Consider the following 18,551-nt stretch of genomic DNA (forward strand, 5'->3'; position numbering starts at 1 on the left):
ACGGCTTGACGGGCGTCACTTTTCCTTGGTCTTTGTCAGTCAGGTCTAATTTATAACAGGTCCATTAGTGGGAGATAGCTTTCTTTGGATGTCTTTTCCCGTAAGGTTTGCTCATGGTTTGGCCTCAGTAAAGAAAAGAGAAGGTCTCTCTTTCATATTGTTGGAAGCAGCAGGTGGCCCACTCCTTCTGGAGTGAGGCATGGGCATGTGGGCACGCCTCCATCTGCCAGGAGTGTCCCTGTCTCTCCCTTCTGATTGGGACAGTGGGTCACACTGGTGGCCAGTGGGCAACTGGGGCCCCTGGAGCCGTGGCCTCCCCTGGGCCCAAGGGAGGCGCAGATGACTTAGGAGTGGAGAGTTCAAACGTGGGCTGCGGTGAGGCTTATGCCCTCCCTGCTTCGGACTCCACCCTCCCTGCTTCGGACTCCGCCCTCCCTGCTTCGGACTCCGCCCTCCCTGCTTCGGACTCCGCCCTCCCTGCTCTGGACTCCACCCTCCCTGCTTCGGACTCCGCCCTCCCTGCTTCGGACTCGGCCCTCCCTGCTCTGGACTCCGCCTTCCCTGCTTTGGACTCCGCCCTCCCTGCTTCCGACTCCGCCCTCCCTGCTTCCGACTCCGCCCTCCCTGCTTGCGACTCCACCCTTTCTGCTTCCGTATCTACCTCCTTGCTTTGGAAGGGCACAACCTTCTTGGCTGGCACAGCCCTTCCTGCCATGCCTGTTGATCCCATCATCAGCCGAGGACGTGTTGGGGCCGTATTCTGCGGCTCCTCCGGCATGGGAAAGTGCTGACAGGAAGCAGCACCAACACCTCCTGGAATAGCCGTTGGCACATGAGCTTCCTGATACTGTTTCCTGTGCCTTACATGTGCCACCCATGCAGGGATCAGAACAGCCCTATGAAGTGAGTACTGTTTTTTGTCTTCCCCATGTCACAGATAGAGATGTTGAGGCACAGAGAGGTTCAGGGACTAACTAGAAGAGGCCAATGTGGGATTTGAACTTGGTTCTGGCCTCAGAGCCTGTACTCTCAACCAGCCTGCTCTGCACTCAGAAGGGGACAGCGCAGGAAAGGCCAGCTTCAGCCAGGGTGACGGTGGGGGTGATGCTCAGGGTGGACAGCATTGATTAGAGGTGACTGTTGTCCAATATTGAGCTAAACTGTAGGTTTTAAAGCTTGAGGACAGGTTTCGTTAGAGGTCAAAATTCAGTAGTTCCTTTCCCAAGGAGATAGGGAGAGAACTACATTTTGTTAAGTGGCTCTTATTGAGCATTGTGATCTATACATATTATTTGGCTTATTCCTTCATGTAGAAAGATTTGAATCGTAGCAGCCCCGTTTTTCCTCCTTTTTTTTTTCCCCTTTCTCTGTCAGCATTAAGTTTTAGGTCATGCCCATATCATTCAGCAGTTGAACAGGTAAAGTCACCTCATTTTTAAAAGGTGGAAAAGAGGCTTTAGTGATATTATATATTTGCCCAAATCACACAGCTAGAAACTGCAGAGATGCAAACCAAATTAATGAGCTACAGATAGGCTAGGAGAAAATATTAAAAGAAAACATGGAGATACCAGACCCAGGTAGGAAGGGGAGTGGGGTGGGGTGTGGAAGGCGTGGGGTCCAACGCACATGTAACTGGAACCTAGAGGGAATGCAGAGGGGGAGTGGAAGTCGTTTTTGAAGAGATGAGAAATCACGTTTTTCCAAACTTAGGAAAGACCTTGTATTAGTCTGTTTTCACACTGCTGATAAAGACATACCCGAGACTGAGGAATTTACAAAAGAAAGAGGTTTAATATGGACTTACAGTTCCATGTGGCTGGTGAGGCCTCACAATCATGGCAGAAGGCAAGGAGGAGCAAGTCACATCTTATATGGATGGCAGCAGGCAAAGAGAGAGCTTGTGCAGGGAAACTCCTCTTTGTAAAACCATCAGATCTCATGAGACCCACCCACCACCATGAGAACACCATGGGAAAGACCTGCCCCCATGATCCCCTTGCCTCCCACAGGGTCCCTCCCATAACATGTGGGAATTCAAGATGAGATTTGGGTGGGGACACAGCCAAACCATATTATTCCATCCCGACCCCTCCCAGATCTCCTGTCCTCACATTTCAAAACCAATCGCCAACCCAAATATTATTTCATAAAGTTAACAATACTTAAATGCTGATATGAAGTGAATAAATCTTATGTCACATGATAAAGGAAAAGGAAATAAAATGAAGATATTTTCTTAGTACAAGTGTATACATGCACAAACATGTTTTTAGCAAAAGAAGGAGGAAATACTCATGACAATTACAGTCCTCGTTTCTGCAGCTGGTCACGTGGTTGTAGCTGGTATTGATGACTGCCTTCTTCTACTGTCCATTCTGTATTCCCTTTGCCTTCAGCATCACCTCAGCGGGTCGTGGTTTTTTTCCTGGTGGAATGTCCCAAACCTTCATTCCTGAGGGGTCTGGGTCACTTGTAGTCTTGCCTGGATTGGGCTGTTGTAGTTTCCCGTTGACCTTAATCACAGGGCATGGTAATACTATGGGACGCCCTAATGGATCTCCTGTATTCCATGTATACTCTTCCTTAGCTTCGCTGTAGAGTAGTAGACTGATTTCACCTTGATAGACCAGATCAATCACCCCAACAGTGTAACTCCTTTCTTAGCCTGTTGACATAAAGGTAGGAGGAGCCCAGAGTATCCAGGTGACAATCTTAACTTCCAGTTCAATGGGATTGCTGTTTTGTCTCGCGGTGGCAGCATTCCTCCCTCTGGAACTAATAACGCTAGGCCAGCAGAACGTAATGTTGCAGGAACAGGAAACAAAACTTTTGCTAGTGGATCATTAGGGGTGATGGTGAGTGGCGCCACTTCCACTTCCACCCTTGATTCCCGGACCCATGAATCCTGGCTATGGGAGAAACAGTATCATATATTGGACGCTGATTCAGAGCATCCACGGCCCTCTGGAGAACTTTGCCCCAGCCCTGCAAAGTATTGTCACCTAGTTGGTGTTGTAATTGTGACTTCAAAAGGCCATTCCACCATTCTGTCAACCCAGCTGCTTCAGGATGATGGGGAACATGGTAAGAGCAGTGAATTCCATGAGCATGAGCCCCCTGCCACACTTCTTTAGCCATAAAGTGAGTGCCTTGGTCAGAGGCAATGCTGTGTGGAACACCATGATGGTGGACAAGGCATTCTGTGAGTCCATGGATGGTAGTCTTCACAGAAGCATTGCATGCAGGATAGGCAAACCCATATCTAAAGTAAGTGTCTATTCCAGTGAGGACAAACCTCTGCCCTTCCCATGATGGAAGAGGTCCAATATAATCAGCCTGCCACCAGGTAGCTGGCTGACCACTCCAAGGAATGGTGCCATATCAAGGACTCAGTGTTGGTCTCTGCTGCTGGCAAATTGGGCACTCAGCAGTGGCCGTAGCCAGATCAGCCTTGGTGAGCAGAAGCTCATGTTGCCGAGCCCATGGGTACCCTCCATCCCTGCCATCATGGCCACTTTGTTCATGGGCCTATTGGACAATGACGGGTGGCTTGGGAAAGAGGCTGAATGGTATCCGCAGAAGGGGTCATCCTGTCCACTTGGTTACTTAAATGCTCCTCTGCTGAGGTCACCCATTGGTGAGCACTCACATGGGATACACATATCTTCACAAATTTTGACCACTCAAAGAGGTCTGTCCACATACCTCTTCCCCAGATTTCTTTGTCACCAATTTTCCAATCATGCTTCTTCCAAGTCCCTGACCATCCAGCCAAACCATTGGCTACGGCCCATGAATCAGTATATAATCACACATCTGGCCATTTCTCCTTCCAAGCAGAGTGCACAACCGGGTGCACTGCTTGAAGTTCTGCCCACTGGGAAGATTTCCCTTCACCGCTGTCCTTCAGGAATGTCCTAGAAAGGGGCTGTCGTGCTACAGCTGTCCACTTTCGGGTGGTGCCTGCATACCGTGCAGAACCATCTGTGAACCAGGCCCCGGTCTTCTCTTCCTCTGTCAGCTGATCATAGGGAACTTCCCATGAGGCCATCGGTGCAGGCTGGGGGAGAGAAGGGAGGGTGGCGGGAGTGGAGACCATGGGCATTTGAGCCACGTCGTCATGTAACTTACTTGTGCCTTCAGGACTTAATCAAGCCCAATCACATACATGCCACTTCCATTTGATGATGGAATGCTGCTGTGCATGACCCACTTCATGGCTAGATGGGTCAGAAAGCACCCATCCAGTTCATGACACGCAGTTCAGGTCACACGGTGACTTGATGACCCATAGACAAACGTTCAGTTTCCACCAAAGCCCAGTAACAGGCCAAGAGCTGTCTCTGAAAAGGAGAGTAGTTACCTGCAGAAGATGGCAGGGCGTCGCTCCAAAATCCTAGAGGCCTCCACTGTGATTCACCTATGGGAGCCTGCCAAAGGCTCCAAACAGCATGTCTACCTGCCACTGACACCTCAAGCACCATTGGATCTGCTGGGCCATATGGCCCAAGTGTCAGAGCAGCTGGCACAGCAGCCTGGACCTGTTGCAGAGCCTACTCCTCTTCTGGACCCCCTCAGTCCTCCATACCCAAAGTCCAGAAAGTTGGGAATCCCAGTGAATCCCTAGCAGCATCAAAAAAATAAAAACTCATACTCAGTCAGATTATAACAAATCAAGAAAACCATAGAGAGCATAGGGGTGTGCCGCAGTCACACTGACAGGCCACCTTCCAGTTCCTGCAGAAACGGTAACCGCAGGGGACGGTGCAGCCGCATCTTCCATGTCCTTGGAGGAAATGTCAGCATAGGGTCTTACCCAGCAAAACATCTCCTAAGATTGAAGGTGAAATAGACATTTTAACTCAAATGAAAAATAGTAAGTACTAACGGATGTTCTTCAAGCGGAGAGAAAATGATCTCAGATGAAGTCAGAGATGAGAAAGGAATGAGACTCAAGGCAGTTGGGGGAAGCGGGCAAATGGCCATGGGCATTGGTTGTGTAAACCGAGGCACCTCCTGCAGTGTAAAACACAGAGAGAAGTGCGGTTGAGCATGGGGGTGGGTGCGTGTGGAGTGAGCGTTCCAGGGGCCTTGCCGTGCCCGGGAGAGTGAGGGTAACAGGGACCGTTCCCACGGGGATATTCCCACGCGGAGAACTGGGACCCCGATCAGGGTCTGGAGGGAGCGTGTGCCCTTGGAATACTGCTGTTTTAGCATTTCTGGGGACCGGGAACTAAGGTAAATTATTTGAAATAGAAGTAGATGGCAATTTCCTAATATAATGGACATTTAAAACTCAATTAAGGCTTTTGAGTAGCGTTTTATATGCCCTGAGCTTTTGTACTGGCAGAAGGTATTTTGTAAACAGCTTGTGTTCGGTGTTGGCCATGTCTTAAAGTGCATTTTACTTTAATTATTCTATATCGGTAATGCACATAACCAGTTTCTCCAGAACATGTATACATGAAATGTAATTGAAAAGCTAATGATTTTTAGAAGACAAAAGATAAGAGTCAGAACCATTTTAATTAGGATGCAAACTCCTTACATAATTTAATTGGCATAAAAGTTTATTGATTTACTTTTATAATCATTTATACATAGAAAAATATAACAAATTTCATAATTAAAACTAGTTATTTTAAGACTGATATTTTTCTTTGTTCATTATTGAAATTTTCAATTTGTGAAATATTTATTATTCAAAAAATAGCATCTGTGTTGCAAATGAATCTCATTTTGAGAGGAAGAGCTCTAGATGATACAGGTTTAAAATGACGGGTAGGCACCCACAGGGAAACTAGGTTCCTCACACAGCCTCGTTCTTCGTGAGGCCTGCGGAAAGGCTCTGGGGCGTCACGTCTCCCTGTGGCCGAGGCTGCTGCTGTCTGGCACACCGTGCGTTCTGGGCCAGGACCTTTCCACCTGTCTGCCTCCACTCCGGGTGAAAGAGGCATGGGGAATTTACTTGCTTTTCCTTTTTGTCTGGCATCAGCTCGTGAAATATATTACATCAGACAAAAGTCAATAGAGATTTCCCTTTTGAAAAGCAAGGTCCAGGATAATGGGCTGAACACAAGCAGGTGACTGTGTGGGACAGGGCTGCCCAAACCGCCGCTGGCCTACAGACTGCTGTCCCGGCCAGTGCTCCGCTCCCTGCGCCCCTGATGAGATGGCAGCCCTGGGCACCTGTGGCTGCTCCCTCCTCCTGACTCTGCTCCAAGGTGCCACCTGCTCAAGGTTCCGTCCTAGTCCCTGACCGGCCCCTCCTGTTTCCCCCGTGGCTCCTTGCCCCACTGACTGCTGGCTCTCACCTGCTCCTGTCTCTCCCCAGTAGTAGCCTCAGTCCAGTGCTTGACCCTGCCCTTTTCTCTGGCTCCAGCTCCTCCTTGGCAAGCTGAGTCTTCCCCAGCTTTGAGGTCCATCCACATGGTGACCCCCAGTGTCACCCAGGCACCTGTCCTGACCTGCAGACCCACAGGTTTTCACGTGGTGACCCCCAGTGTCACCCAGGCACCTGTCCTGAACTGTAGACCTACGTTCAGCCACCTTTGATGCCTCCCTGAGGTGTCTGAAGCTGTTTCAGCCTCTGCAGGTCCATGGCTGGACGCTGTCTCTCCAGAGCCCGTCCCAGCTCACATCGGTCTTGGAGGTCCTGTGGATGCTGCCTGGGTGCAGAGCTGAACCTGCCCACTGGGGCTCCTCTGTCATGGCCCCCCTCACCACGCTGCCGTCTTGGGCTCTGGCCATCTGGTCACTCATGTATCTCACATGTCTGAGAACATATGTGGCACAGAGGAAGGAGAAAGTGCCAGGTGCATATTTGTGGAATGTGAGTGGTGACTGAATTCTCTCAGAAAGGGTGGGTGTCCTTAGACCGGCCAATGACTTTGCCCCCCCAGTGTGACAGAGAGCCCAGTGCTGGTAGCAGGCGAGAAGCCAGGACTGCTGGTCACCTCGCCGCCCTCAGATGTACCCCCTTTGGAGAAGCCTGCCGCAGGCTGTTTTACGGGCCATCTCGTTCCATTTCAGTTGCTCCTCACCATGGTAATCGGAAATGTTAACGGGCACACTCGTCTGGTGGAATTTATCGTGGCCAGCGAGGGCGATTAAGCGGCTGGTATGTGGCGTGTTTACCCTCGTGTCAGCATGACTGGTGTTCCACCCTGGCAGATGAAGGCCCGGTCCTTCCTGGGCTCCTAATTGGGGACACTACATCCAAGAGCCGTGACAGGGTTCAGCACCCCGCGTGCAGAATGCCGGCTTCCACGGGACACGCTTTATAAAATGCTCTTTAATTCAGGAACAGAATATCATTAGCTTTGTAAAGTGGATGAATACAATGGACAACCAATTTAATTAACCTCTAGCGTCAGCTGTCGAACAGGAGGCAGAATGAGATTACGTGTGCATCTCTCCCGCCAGCAGCCAGCCGGGAGAGGGGCTCGGCAGGAGGCCAGACAGGGGGACACCTTGGTGCCGTCATCCCGTTTGGCCCCAGGAGCTGAAATTGGAAAGTCAGTGCTTTGTAAATAAGTCAGCTGTCATTTTGAGGTGGTCACGGAGCTCCTCTGAGAGCGGACGGTCAAAGCCCCCCATATGCTGCCTGGGGGTGGCACTGGGGGAAGTGGGCAGTAGTGAGGACGCCGCCTTGTCCAGTTGGGTCAGCCGCCCATGAGTTCATTATACAGGAAAAGATCAATGAAGCGCTACATTGATTTAAACAAAAGCTTTGTTTCATTTATTATTGTTTATAATCTAATGACTGTTATTATAACTTTGCTTTGATTTATTACTCAATCTGTTAAATTGTTTCAAAACCAGGTGTCTTGGGACTTGCCTTTGTGATAGGGTTAAATGTGTGACTTTTGCAAGCGTGTTCAGCTTCTCGGGAGCACCATGAGCCTGTGCCTTGGGTTGTGCTTTAAGACCCGAGCTGAGGGTTCTGTCCAGCGGTCCTGAGCTGCTGCTGCTCAGCCGGGCACCCAGAGGGTGTGGTGCCTCTCTCATTGCCCAGGAGCCGTGGAATTCCTGCCTGCCGTGACCTGGGCATTGTGGTGGAGGACTCAGAGGTGCCCAGGCCACATGCCTGCCCTCAGGGGGCTTCCCTTCCCTGAAAGAATTTAGATGAGGAAACCAGTGAGTGCTGGAATGTGCAGCGCCTTGAAAGAAAGGCTGGGGACTGGGGCTGCCAAGCCTCTGCCCAGAGTAACCAATTAAGAGGGCTGCTTGGAGGAGGCTGCATTTCCACAGAGACCTGAAGCAGCAGGGGGTCCATGTGAGAAGCTGGAAAAGGGGAGGCAGCAGAGGTACCCTCCTGACAGAAGGGCGCAGCCTCCTCAGGCCCAGATGGCCAGTGGGGCTGGAGCTCTGTCAGCTGGGCGTGTGAGGGCCAGAGGACAGCTGGGGTGGCCACTGTGCAGGACGTGGCTGGGAGGAAGTGCAGTGGCAGGCCCAGAGGTGCATGTGGAAAAGGCCACCTTGGTGCCCGGTGGAGAAGAGACCAAGGGGGCCACAGCTGTGGAGGAGGCGGGGGCCCCACAGGGAGATGAGGGAGGTGGGTGTGCGGCAGTGCAGAGACGTGGAAGGCTAGAGATGGACAGGGTTCTGTAATCCACAGAACCTGTGGAAGGAAGGGATGTTTGGGTGAGGCATATGGACAAGATGCTGGAGGACTCTGGAGAGATCCGTGGTTTCCAGCGGGAGCTGGAGGAGGGTGAGGGTGGAGTAGGTCCCGAGTCCTGAAAGGTCAGACTTGAACCGGGAGACCCAGGTGGAGACTGTGCAGCCACCGGGCCAGGAGGCTGGCCTTTAGGAGGCTCCATGCTGTACACACAAGAGCTGCCCGCTGGACGATGGGACAGACGGGCCACCCCAGCGGGAGGAGGAGGTGGAGGAGAAGGGCTCGTAGGGTACCCTGAGCAGATCCAGAGTGCTGTTATTCCCAAGTAGGAGGAGGAGATCCAGGGAAGGAGAATGTGGAGTCTCGTAGCCTAGAAGTAACAGAGTTTGGAGGAGGGTGGAGGGCGTGAGAAGGTGATGAGACAAATAAATAATTCTGGATTATATTTAAAAATTAAAAATCTACAAAATGAGACAGGAAAATGGGCAAAGGATACAAAGAGTTCACAGAAGAAACTTAAATTGCCAATAATCTTAAAAAGAGATGCGCCAGACACACAGACCATGGAGCAGAGGAGACAGCCAGGAGGCACCCTGCCTGGGCAGCCAGGTGGTCTCTGACAAGGGTGCAAGAGCATTCCATGGGAGAGGACAGCCTCCAGCCAGTGGTGCTGGGACGCTGATACCCACATGCAGAAGAATGAAGTTGGCCCCTCACATTACATCGTGTACAAAGTTAACCCAAAATGAGTCAAAGACCTAAAACTATAAAACTTTTAGAAGAAAACATGGGCCAGAACCTTGACAACATTGGATTTGGCGATGATTTCTCAGACGCAGCACCAAAGGCACAGGCAGCAAAAGAAAAAAGAGACAAATTGGACTGCATTAAAACACAACCACTTTGTACAGCCAAAGACAACATCAATAGAGTAAAAAGGCAACCGTGGAATGGGAGAAAATATTTGCAAATCAAAAATCTGATAAGGAATTACTATCCAGAATATATAGAGAACTCCTAAAACTCAACAACAGCAACAACAAAAACCAACCTGAGTCAGAAAGGGGTTTGAACAGGCGTCTTCCCTCCAAGGACGGCGTGGAGACAGCCGACAAGCACACGAAAAAGCGCCCAGCTCCACGAACCTTTAGGAAGATGCAGATCCAAACTGCCATTTTCATTTGTCAGTTTAAAAGGACTTGCAAAATACCTTATACCCATTAGGATGGCTGTTGTCAAAAAGCGCAGAAAATAGTGAGAGGTGACAGCGTGCTGGCAGTCCTCACAGCCCTCGCTCGCTCTCCGCGCCTCCTCTGCCTGGGCTCCCACTTTGGCGGCACTGGAGGAGCCCTTCAGCCCAGCGCTGCACTGTGGGAGCCCCTTTCTGGGCTGGCCAAGGCCAGAGCCGACTCCCTCAGCTTGTAGGGAGGTGTGGAGGGAGAGGCGCCAGCGGGAACCGGGGCTGCGCGTGGCGCTTGCGGGCCAGCTGGAGTTCCGGGTGGGCGTGGGCTTGGCGGGCCCCGCACTCCGAGCAGCCGGCCGGCCCTGTGCAATGAGGGGCTTAGCACCCGGGCCAGCAGCTGCGGAGGGTGTACTGGGTCCCCCAGCAGTGCCCACCCACGGGCGCCGCACTCAATTTCTCGCCGGGCCTTAGCTGCCTTCCCGAAGGGCAGGGCTCGGGACCTGCAGCCCGCCATGCCTGAGCCTCCCACCCGCTCCGTGGGCTCCTGTGCGGCCCGAGCCTCCCAGACGAGCGCCGCCCCCTGCTCCAGGGCACCCAGTCCCATCGACCACCCAAGGGCTGAGGAATGCGGGCGCACAGCGCAGGACTGGCAGGCAGCTCCACCTGCAGCCCCAGTGCGGGATCCAGCGGGTGAAGCCAGCTGGGCTCCTGAGTCTGGTGGGGACGTGGAGAACCTTTATAGACGTCTAGCTCAGGGATTGTAAAGGCACCAATCAGCGCCCTGTCAAAACAGACCACTGGGCTCTACCAATCAGCAGGACGTGGGTGGGGCCAGATAAGAGAGTAAAAGCAGGCTGCCCAAGCCAGCAGTGGCAACCCACTCGGGTCCCCTTCCACACTGCGGAAGCTTTGTTCTTTCGCTCTTTGCAATAAATCTTGCTACTGCTCACTCTTTGGATCCACACTGCCTTTATGAGCTGTAACGCTCACCGCGAAGATCTGCAGCTTCACTCCTGAGCCAGCGAGACCACGAACCCACCAGAAGGAAGAAACTCCGAACACATCTGAACATCAGAAGGAACAAACTCCGGACACGCCGCCTTTAAGAACTGTAACACTCACCGCGAGGGTCCGCGGCTTCATTCTTGAAGTCAGTGAGACCAAGAACCCACCAATTCCGGACACAATAGCAGGTGCTGATAAGGATGGGAGGGAGTTGGAACCTTTGTGCACGTGGGTAGAAATATAACGGGGCAGCCACTGTGAACATTGAGGTGATTATTCAAAAAGTTAAGAATAGAATTCCCGTCTGATTCAGCAGTCCCACTTCTGGGTACAGACCCCAAAGAATTGAGAGCAGTCTCCAGCAGATATTTGCACACCTATAATCAAAGCGGTATTATTCACAACTGCAAAATGCGGAAGCAGTACCATGGAATATGACCCAACCATAAAAAGGAAGGAAATTCTGGCAACCACTACAACATGGTGGAGGAACTTGGAGGACATGATGCCAAATCAAGCCTGTCACAGAAACACGAACACGGTATGATTCCACTTACATGAGGTACTCGGATTAGTCAAAGTCACGGAGACAGAAAGTACAATGCCTGGTTGCCAGGGGCTGAGGAGAGCGGGAAGGGGAGAGTGGGAAGGGGAGAGCGGGAAGGGAGCTGCTGCTGGACAGGAACAGTTTCAGCTGGGAAGGTGGACAGCGTCTTGGAGATGGGAAGGTGGACAGCGTCTTGGAGATGGGAAGGTGGACAGCGTCCTGGAGATGGGAAGGTGGACAGCGTCCTGGAGATGGATGGTATGACGGGAGCTGTTGCTGGTCGGGAACAGTCTCAGCTGGGAAGGTGGACAGTGTCCTGGAGATGGATGGTGTGACGGGTGCAGACGTTCGTTAGGCGCGGACTGCGTGCCACTGACCCAGCAAGGCCATCTGTGTATTATATACATATGCACACACGTTTAATCTGCATGTACACATGTGTATTATCCTATGTGGAGGGCACGTGTCTGCGGTGACACAGCAAGGCTGTTATATACATACGCACACATGTTTAATTCACGTGTACATGTGTGTATTACCCTATGTGGAGGGTGCGTGTCTGCAGTGACCCAGCAAATCCTCCTGCATAGTATGTCTGTGTGAACACTCAGTACCCGTGTACCTGGATGCTTGTTATCTCTGACACACTTGCTCAGTAACACCATGCAGGGAAGATTATTATAGCATCAATTACAATACTCAAATAATAGGAAGTAGTCTTTATGTGCAACAGAGAAATGGATAAATTACAGGGTTTTTTGTTTGTTAGAGACAAAGTCTCACTTGCTCTGTCGCCCAGGCTGGAGTGCAATGGTGCGATCTTGGCTCACTGCAACCTCTTCCTCCCAGGTTCAAGTGATTCTCCTGCCTCAGCATCCCAAGTAGCTGGGATTACAAGCATGGGCCACCACACCTGGCTAATTGTTGTATTTTTAGTAGAGATGGGGTTTCACCATGTTGGCCAGGCTGGTCTCGAACTCCTGACCTCAAGTGATCCACCCACCTTGGCCTCCCAAAGTGTTAAGATTATAGGTGTGAGCCACTGCGCCTGGCCAAATTACAGTATTTTTATATGGTGAATTATTATGTAGCATTCAAAATAAGCTAAAATATGTCTTTATCTTGGTATCACGCCATAGGACATTTGAGAAACTGTCCTCTTTCTTGGCGTCCTTTGTGAAATCCACCTGTGTTTCTGGATGTAACTCTGATCTGTGTATTTTCCTTGCTGTATCTAGTTCTATCGTAGGAATATTTCAAATTTGATTTACCCATTTGCACGTTAAGCATTTGGGTCATTTTCAGTTGGTGTTTTCAGAGGTCGTGTGCCATTGTATTCTCATGCCTGTCTCCTGAGAGCTCCAGCGTCTCTGAGAGAGGTCTGTGTGTGCATTCCACGTGTGTATATCGACATATGTATGTCTGCAGGTGTATGCATGTATGTGTGTGTATTACATATGTATGTTTGTAGTGTATATGGATGTGGGTTATGTACATGTGTGTGCATGGATGTGTACATAGGTGTGTGTGTGCAGGAGTTTCTCTTGGGTGAGAAGCAGCCGTGAGGGTGTGGGGTTGTAAGTTCACAGGACATGGTGTGTCGCTATGGCTCATGTATGGATGTGGGTATGTACATCTGTGTGCATGGGTATGTGGACATATGTGTGTGTGTGCAGGAGTTTCTCTTGGGTGCAAAGCAGCCGTGAGGGTGTGGGGTTGTAAGTTCACAGGATGTGGTGTGCCTGTGGCTCATGTCTTCAGCAGTCACTCATTAGTCAGTGTGAGCCTGAGTGTCTTCTCATTTCTCCTGTATTACAAGGGCAGAGGAAATGTCTGAAAGATCAGGCTCAGAACCACATGCCTGCCTCAGCTCGGGCAGGTGCTTTCACCCTAATGAGGACAGAATGTCAGGCTTGGCCTCTCCGTGATGTCCTTAGCTTTGTTCTCAGAGAGCACAGATGTTTGCCGCTGTCCCTCACAGGGTGTGTCAGAGCCCAGATGAGCATGGTTGCGTGCCCCTGGGCTCCTGCGCGAGGCCACGTCCTTCATTTGGGGGTCCTGTGTCCTCACAGCATGCAGCTGGGGAAGGAGTGGGCTGCGTATGAGGGGACTCATGTTTAGTAATCTCTCGACTCTCGTTTAAAACAAATGAAGTTCTCTATTTTGTTGCAGACTTAAAGATTAGTTACCAACAATATCTTATGAAGTTTTTCTTTCTGCTCCTAGATTTATTTTATTAAAAAAAAAACTGGAGGTGAAAACGTTTTATCTGTAGAAATAACAAAATGTCATGCTGTCTCAGAGTGAGATGGGAGTCACCAAATGCTGCCACTCTTTTTTCTGAGTCACTGTTGATAAGCACGGTCGGCCTTAGTCAGGGCTCCCCTGGGCCGCGGGCCGTGGCCTCCTCCCTCAACACTTTTTCCCTTCCCAGTGGCAGAATGCAGCGGCAGGCTCCACAGAGATCCCCCTGGGGCGCACTGGGAGCTGGCACCTGTGGTCACGCCCGCGACACGGTTGGAACCAGCACAGGGGAAGGGCCCTGTTGCCACCTGGGGCCTCACATGGGCACTGCTTGTGCGTTTCCCCTTTCTGTCTCGAGCAGAGTGTGTGCTCATGTGCGTCCTTTAGCACGGTGTCTGTGTGACTGAAGTTTTAGGAATGTGTTCTGTTTTGTGCACGAGGGAGCTGGGTGCAGAAGACCAGGTTAATGATGTGTGCTTTAGTCGTTCACCTGATTGCGGAAATGATAAATTACCGGCCATCTGACTTGTTTGCAAATAAAAAGTGATGGAGGCATTTCCAATGGCAGCTTTGTGTTCCTGGCTTGTCAGCCTCTGCCCCGGCCTGAGTCATCCCGAGCCTTCCAGCCCGTGGCTCCGTCCGGGAGGTGGGACCCTGCTCAACAAACACGGGCTTTGTGATTGCACAGTGCCTGCCGGGACGCGTTGTTCTTTCTGAATGTGTGAGAAGTGGTCTGCTCCCGCCCTGAGTTGGCTGTGTTTGCAAAGTGGGCCCGCTATCAGAATTCAGCTCCCGAAATCAAGCTAAGTGACACGGTGTGGCCATTTATCACATTACCGGACTCCAATTGAAGTTGAGAGGTTGTTTTAATAGCATTTGTAAATACTCCATCTTCACTAGCCGCCCCTGTGAGAGGCACTGAGCCCCCATGGTACGCAGGGTTCGTTGCGCCCTGGTCGCCAGTTGGTGTGGAAGCCTGATGGTGGTGACCGGGAGCTTCAGTTGCCCATTAGCTCCCAGGCTGCCTTCAGAGACTAGGGTCCCACCAGTGCAGCCCCAGCCAGGGCCCAGGTTAGCCGGGGTCTGGATCTCCTGTGTGGCCCGCACCGGATCGACTTTTCGGTGCCCCAGGGGCTTGGCTTTGTCCAGTGGAGGCCGCTTCCCGGCTGTGCCGTGGCCTCCGGGGGCTGGAGGACTCCTGCCCATGTCTGCAGTCCTCGCAGAGCATCACGGCTAACGGCTGCATTTCACTAATGTAGAATTAATGAGCACTCTTGACAGTCTTGTTTATAAATACGTAAAAAGTATTTTGTTTTTAGCAAGAGGCGAGCAGTCATTATTCTCAGATGTGACAGACATACTCTTGACAAGTACTGTGGTCAGAGACCTGGGCAAGCTGCGGACTTCCTGTCGGCAGGCCCCGGACATGCTCCTGGCCCAATGTCCTGATGTCTGTGATAAATGGGTGCCCTGAACCGTATTGATGGGACAGGGTAAACACCGAAAAAGTTGGGTCGAACTTTGACTTTAAATGTTCATTACAGCTAATTATGGATTTTCTGACTATGAATTGCAGTTTCTATCCCTGCACTGGCAATTTATTTTTCACTTATTTATTGCAAACTTTATAATATTCTGTTAGCTTTAACATTCAATGAGGTAATGATTTAAATGTTTGCAGCGACATTTATTATGTTTTTTCAGAGTGCTTTCTTTATCTGAAACAAATGAAGGGTTATCTTCTATAAAGAAGGGCTGATGTCAGCGGGGGAGACATTAAGTTTCATCCATGGGGCATAGGCCTGCAGTTTTCTCTCTTAACTCTGTGCTGAAACTCTATTTTGCCAAAGAAAAGGATGAACACTGGCTTTTTAATTTTAATTTTCTATTTTTTTGAGACGGAGTCTCACCCTGTCACCTAGGCTGGAGTGCAGTGGCATGATCTCAGCTCACTGCAACCTCTGCCTCCCAGGTTCAAGCGATTCTCCTGCCTCAGCCTCCCAAGTAGCTGGGATTACAGGCGCATGCCACCACGCCTGGCTGATTTTTGTACTTTTAGTAAAGACGGGGTTTCACCATGTTGGCCAGGCCGGTCTTGAACTCTTGACCTCAAGTGATCCGCTGCCTCGCCCCCACAAAGTGCTGGTATTACAGGCGTGAGCCACCAAGCCTGGCCAACACTGGGTGTTTTTAAGACCTGCTGTAAAGGTGGCTCAGTTCCCCGGGTTCTGAGCAGGTTCACAGCAGATGCCTAGTGAGATAGCGGGTCAGTCAAGCAGTGTCCATGTCACAGCCGAGTGCATCATGGCCACACACAGCCTTCTGGACCCAGCAGCAGCTCACCAGGGCATGTGGCCTGGGGCCAGGGACCACAGAGGGCCCAAGGACACAGCCCCATGTCAGGCACACAGGTTCTCCCACCTTCTGGCTTTCCCGTGGAGGCAGAGACGCTGCCTGCTGCACCCTAGACCCACCTGCGAGAGAAGAGGAAGTGCACTGCGTCCCCCTCGGGTATCCTTCATCTCCGTCCCCCAGACAGAAGGTCCCTGTCATCTAGCCTGGGGGCTCCCATCTGGGTGGTGGCCAGGATGCAGGGCTGGGAGGCTCATGGCTACCCTGCAGCTTTGGGTTCTCCCACCGAGGTCTGGCACTCATGAGTGTGCACATGTGTGTGTGCACATGCAAGCAAGTACTCGCACCTGCCACCTGTGCTTGGTGGAGGTGGCATGTGTCCCTGCTCCTGCCTGTGGGTGTGTTCCCTTCCCCACCAGACGCAGCAGAGACAGGAGGCAGAGGCCACCATGGCGTCGGTGCACAGGACTCAGGCTTGCCAGCCGGCCTCTCTTTTTAGGAGTTTAAATGCACTCCTTGAAGTGTGTTCTGTCAGAGGGCAGCTGTGTCATCCCCAAGGTGAAACAGTGTTTTCTGTTGAGGTGTCCATGTGGCCAGCGTCCCCGGGAGCAGGACCGTCACCCCAGCCCACCATGCACTGCACACGCCCTAGGAGCAGGAGCTGCACGGCCTCCAGGGAGCTTCCCATGTTGTGGAGTTGGCATCAAACCAGAGACGGCCTAACAGGCCCCAGAGAGCTGACCCAGGGGCCCAGGGGGCTGCAGACAGGGACCAGGCCAGACTTACTGGCACGAGTGGCCCTCAGCAGGCCCAGAACATAAGTCCCCTCACCATGCACTGTGCCTGCCGCCCTGCACCTCTGAGGGAGCAGCGGCCTCCTGACGCCCCAGTGTGGTGCACCTTCTTGCAGCCCTGCCCCCAGGACAGCCACCCCGGTGACCAGTGGTCAGGGAGGGAGCAGCAGTTCCCTGGGAACTGCAGAGCCTGAAGTGTGTGGGACGTTTAGCTTGGGCCATGGAATTAGGTGATGCTCAGGCATTGCCTTTGACTTTCTTAGAGAGACAGTAGCTCTGCAGCCCCATAGGACAGCATCTCAGCAGGAGGTCCACACTGGGGCACTCAGAACTGCAGGGTTGTGGGGTCATGGTTCTGCCCAAAACAAAGCAAGAGTGCATGAGTGCGTGTGTGTGCAAGTGTGTGAGCGTGAGCAAGTGTGTGTGCGCGCATGAGTGTGCACGCGCAAGTGTGAGTGTGAACAAGTGTGTGTGCATGAGTGCATGTGTGCAAGTGTGTGTGAACAAGTGCATGTGTGTATGTGTGTGCAAGTGTGAGCAAGTGCATGTGAGTGTGCACAAATGAGTTCGTGTGTGAGCAAGTGTGCACAAGTGCGTGTGTGCACCAGTGTGAGTGCATGACAGTGCAAGTGTAAGTGCGCATGAGTGCGTGTGCATGAGTAGTGCATGAGTGTATGAGTGTGCAAGTGTGAGAGCAAGCACACGTGTGCATGAGTGCATGTGTGCATGTTAGTGCCTGTGAGCAAATGCATGTTGTGTGTGCATGAGTGTACGTGTGAAAGTGTTGTGAGTGCCTGTGTGTGCGTGTGAGCAAGTGCCTGTGAATGCATGTGCGCAAGTGTGCACAAGTATGTGCGCGAGTGCATGTGTGTTAATGTGTGTGCAAGCGTGTGGTGTGCATGTGTGTACATGAATGTGCAAGAGTGTACAAGTGAAGCCTTGGAATGAGGTGATGCTCAGGCGTTGCCCTTGTGTTGCCCACAGGCTCACACAGACACAGTGAGGGACGCACCGCACCCTGTGCTTTCAGCTGAGGACAGGCCCTGTTCAGAATGCAGAGTTGGGGTTAGAGCCCCCAGTGGCTCAGAGTCTCTTCCCTGTGGAAGGCCCTGTGTGACCTGGTAACGGTTAGGCTCCCTGCAGGCAGCCCCCGCCCTCCGTCTGCAGCTGCGCCCGTGTGCCCTCCTCTCTGGCCCACCTGGTGCCGCCGCTTCAAGCTCTCCCCTGCTTTATCCCAGCACCTGCTACCCCCACAGGGCACACAGCTATCTCCTATGAGATAGGTTTGTTTGTTAAGTCAGGTTTATAATGATTAATGTATAGATGGTGAGATTCGCCCTCTTTGGGGTATAATTTAGTGAGTTTTGACAAAGGCAGCCACTGCAAACCAGTGTAAAATATTCTGATCACCCCAGAGTTGCACCAGGCCCTGTGTTGGGGTTGCCAGATTTAGCAAAAGAAAAAAATACACAGAAATAATACACATGTCAGTACGAACACACTGCTGCACGTAGACACAGGTTCATCTGTAGAAAATACCACGTGAAACTTGCAGTTCAGATCAACAAGTAACTGTCTGTGTGGTATCCGTCGACCCAGCCCTGCGGCGTCCAGCCGCGTACTTTTGCCTTCTCTGGTGTGAAGAGCAGGGATCCCTGTGCTCTGCAACCGTCCGGCTAATTTGTAAGTGGGAGACGCTGACAGCTCCTGGGGCGATGGGGCAGGGTGGGGCCGGGCGCAGTGGAGCTGCTGGTTGGAGGCCCCAGGACGAAGCCGAGCATCAGTGCTAGGAAGGGTCTG

The 18,551-nt window shown here is 51.8% G+C and overlaps 1 protein-coding gene and 1 non-coding gene across 2 annotated transcripts in view; one reads left to right on the forward strand and one right to left on the reverse strand.

Annotated features, from left to right (window-relative positions):
* The window catches only part of INPP5A (inositol polyphosphate-5-phosphatase A), a 244,149-nt gene that overhangs the window by 135,059 nt on the left and 90,539 nt on the right, over window positions 1–18,551 (forward strand). The window lies entirely within an intron of this gene.
* Window positions 1,366–1,434, reverse strand: LOC115933392 (small nucleolar RNA SNORD5). The gene has a single exon (XR_004069242.1). It is a non-coding gene; the product is annotated as a small nucleolar RNA SNORD5 (small nucleolar RNA).

The sequence above is a fragment of the Gorilla gorilla genome, chromosome 8 (assembly GCF_029281585.2).
Source record: "Gorilla gorilla gorilla isolate KB3781 chromosome 8, NHGRI_mGorGor1-v2.1_pri, whole genome shotgun sequence".
Classification (NCBI taxonomy): Eukaryota; Metazoa; Chordata; class Mammalia; order Primates; family Hominidae; genus Gorilla; species Gorilla gorilla.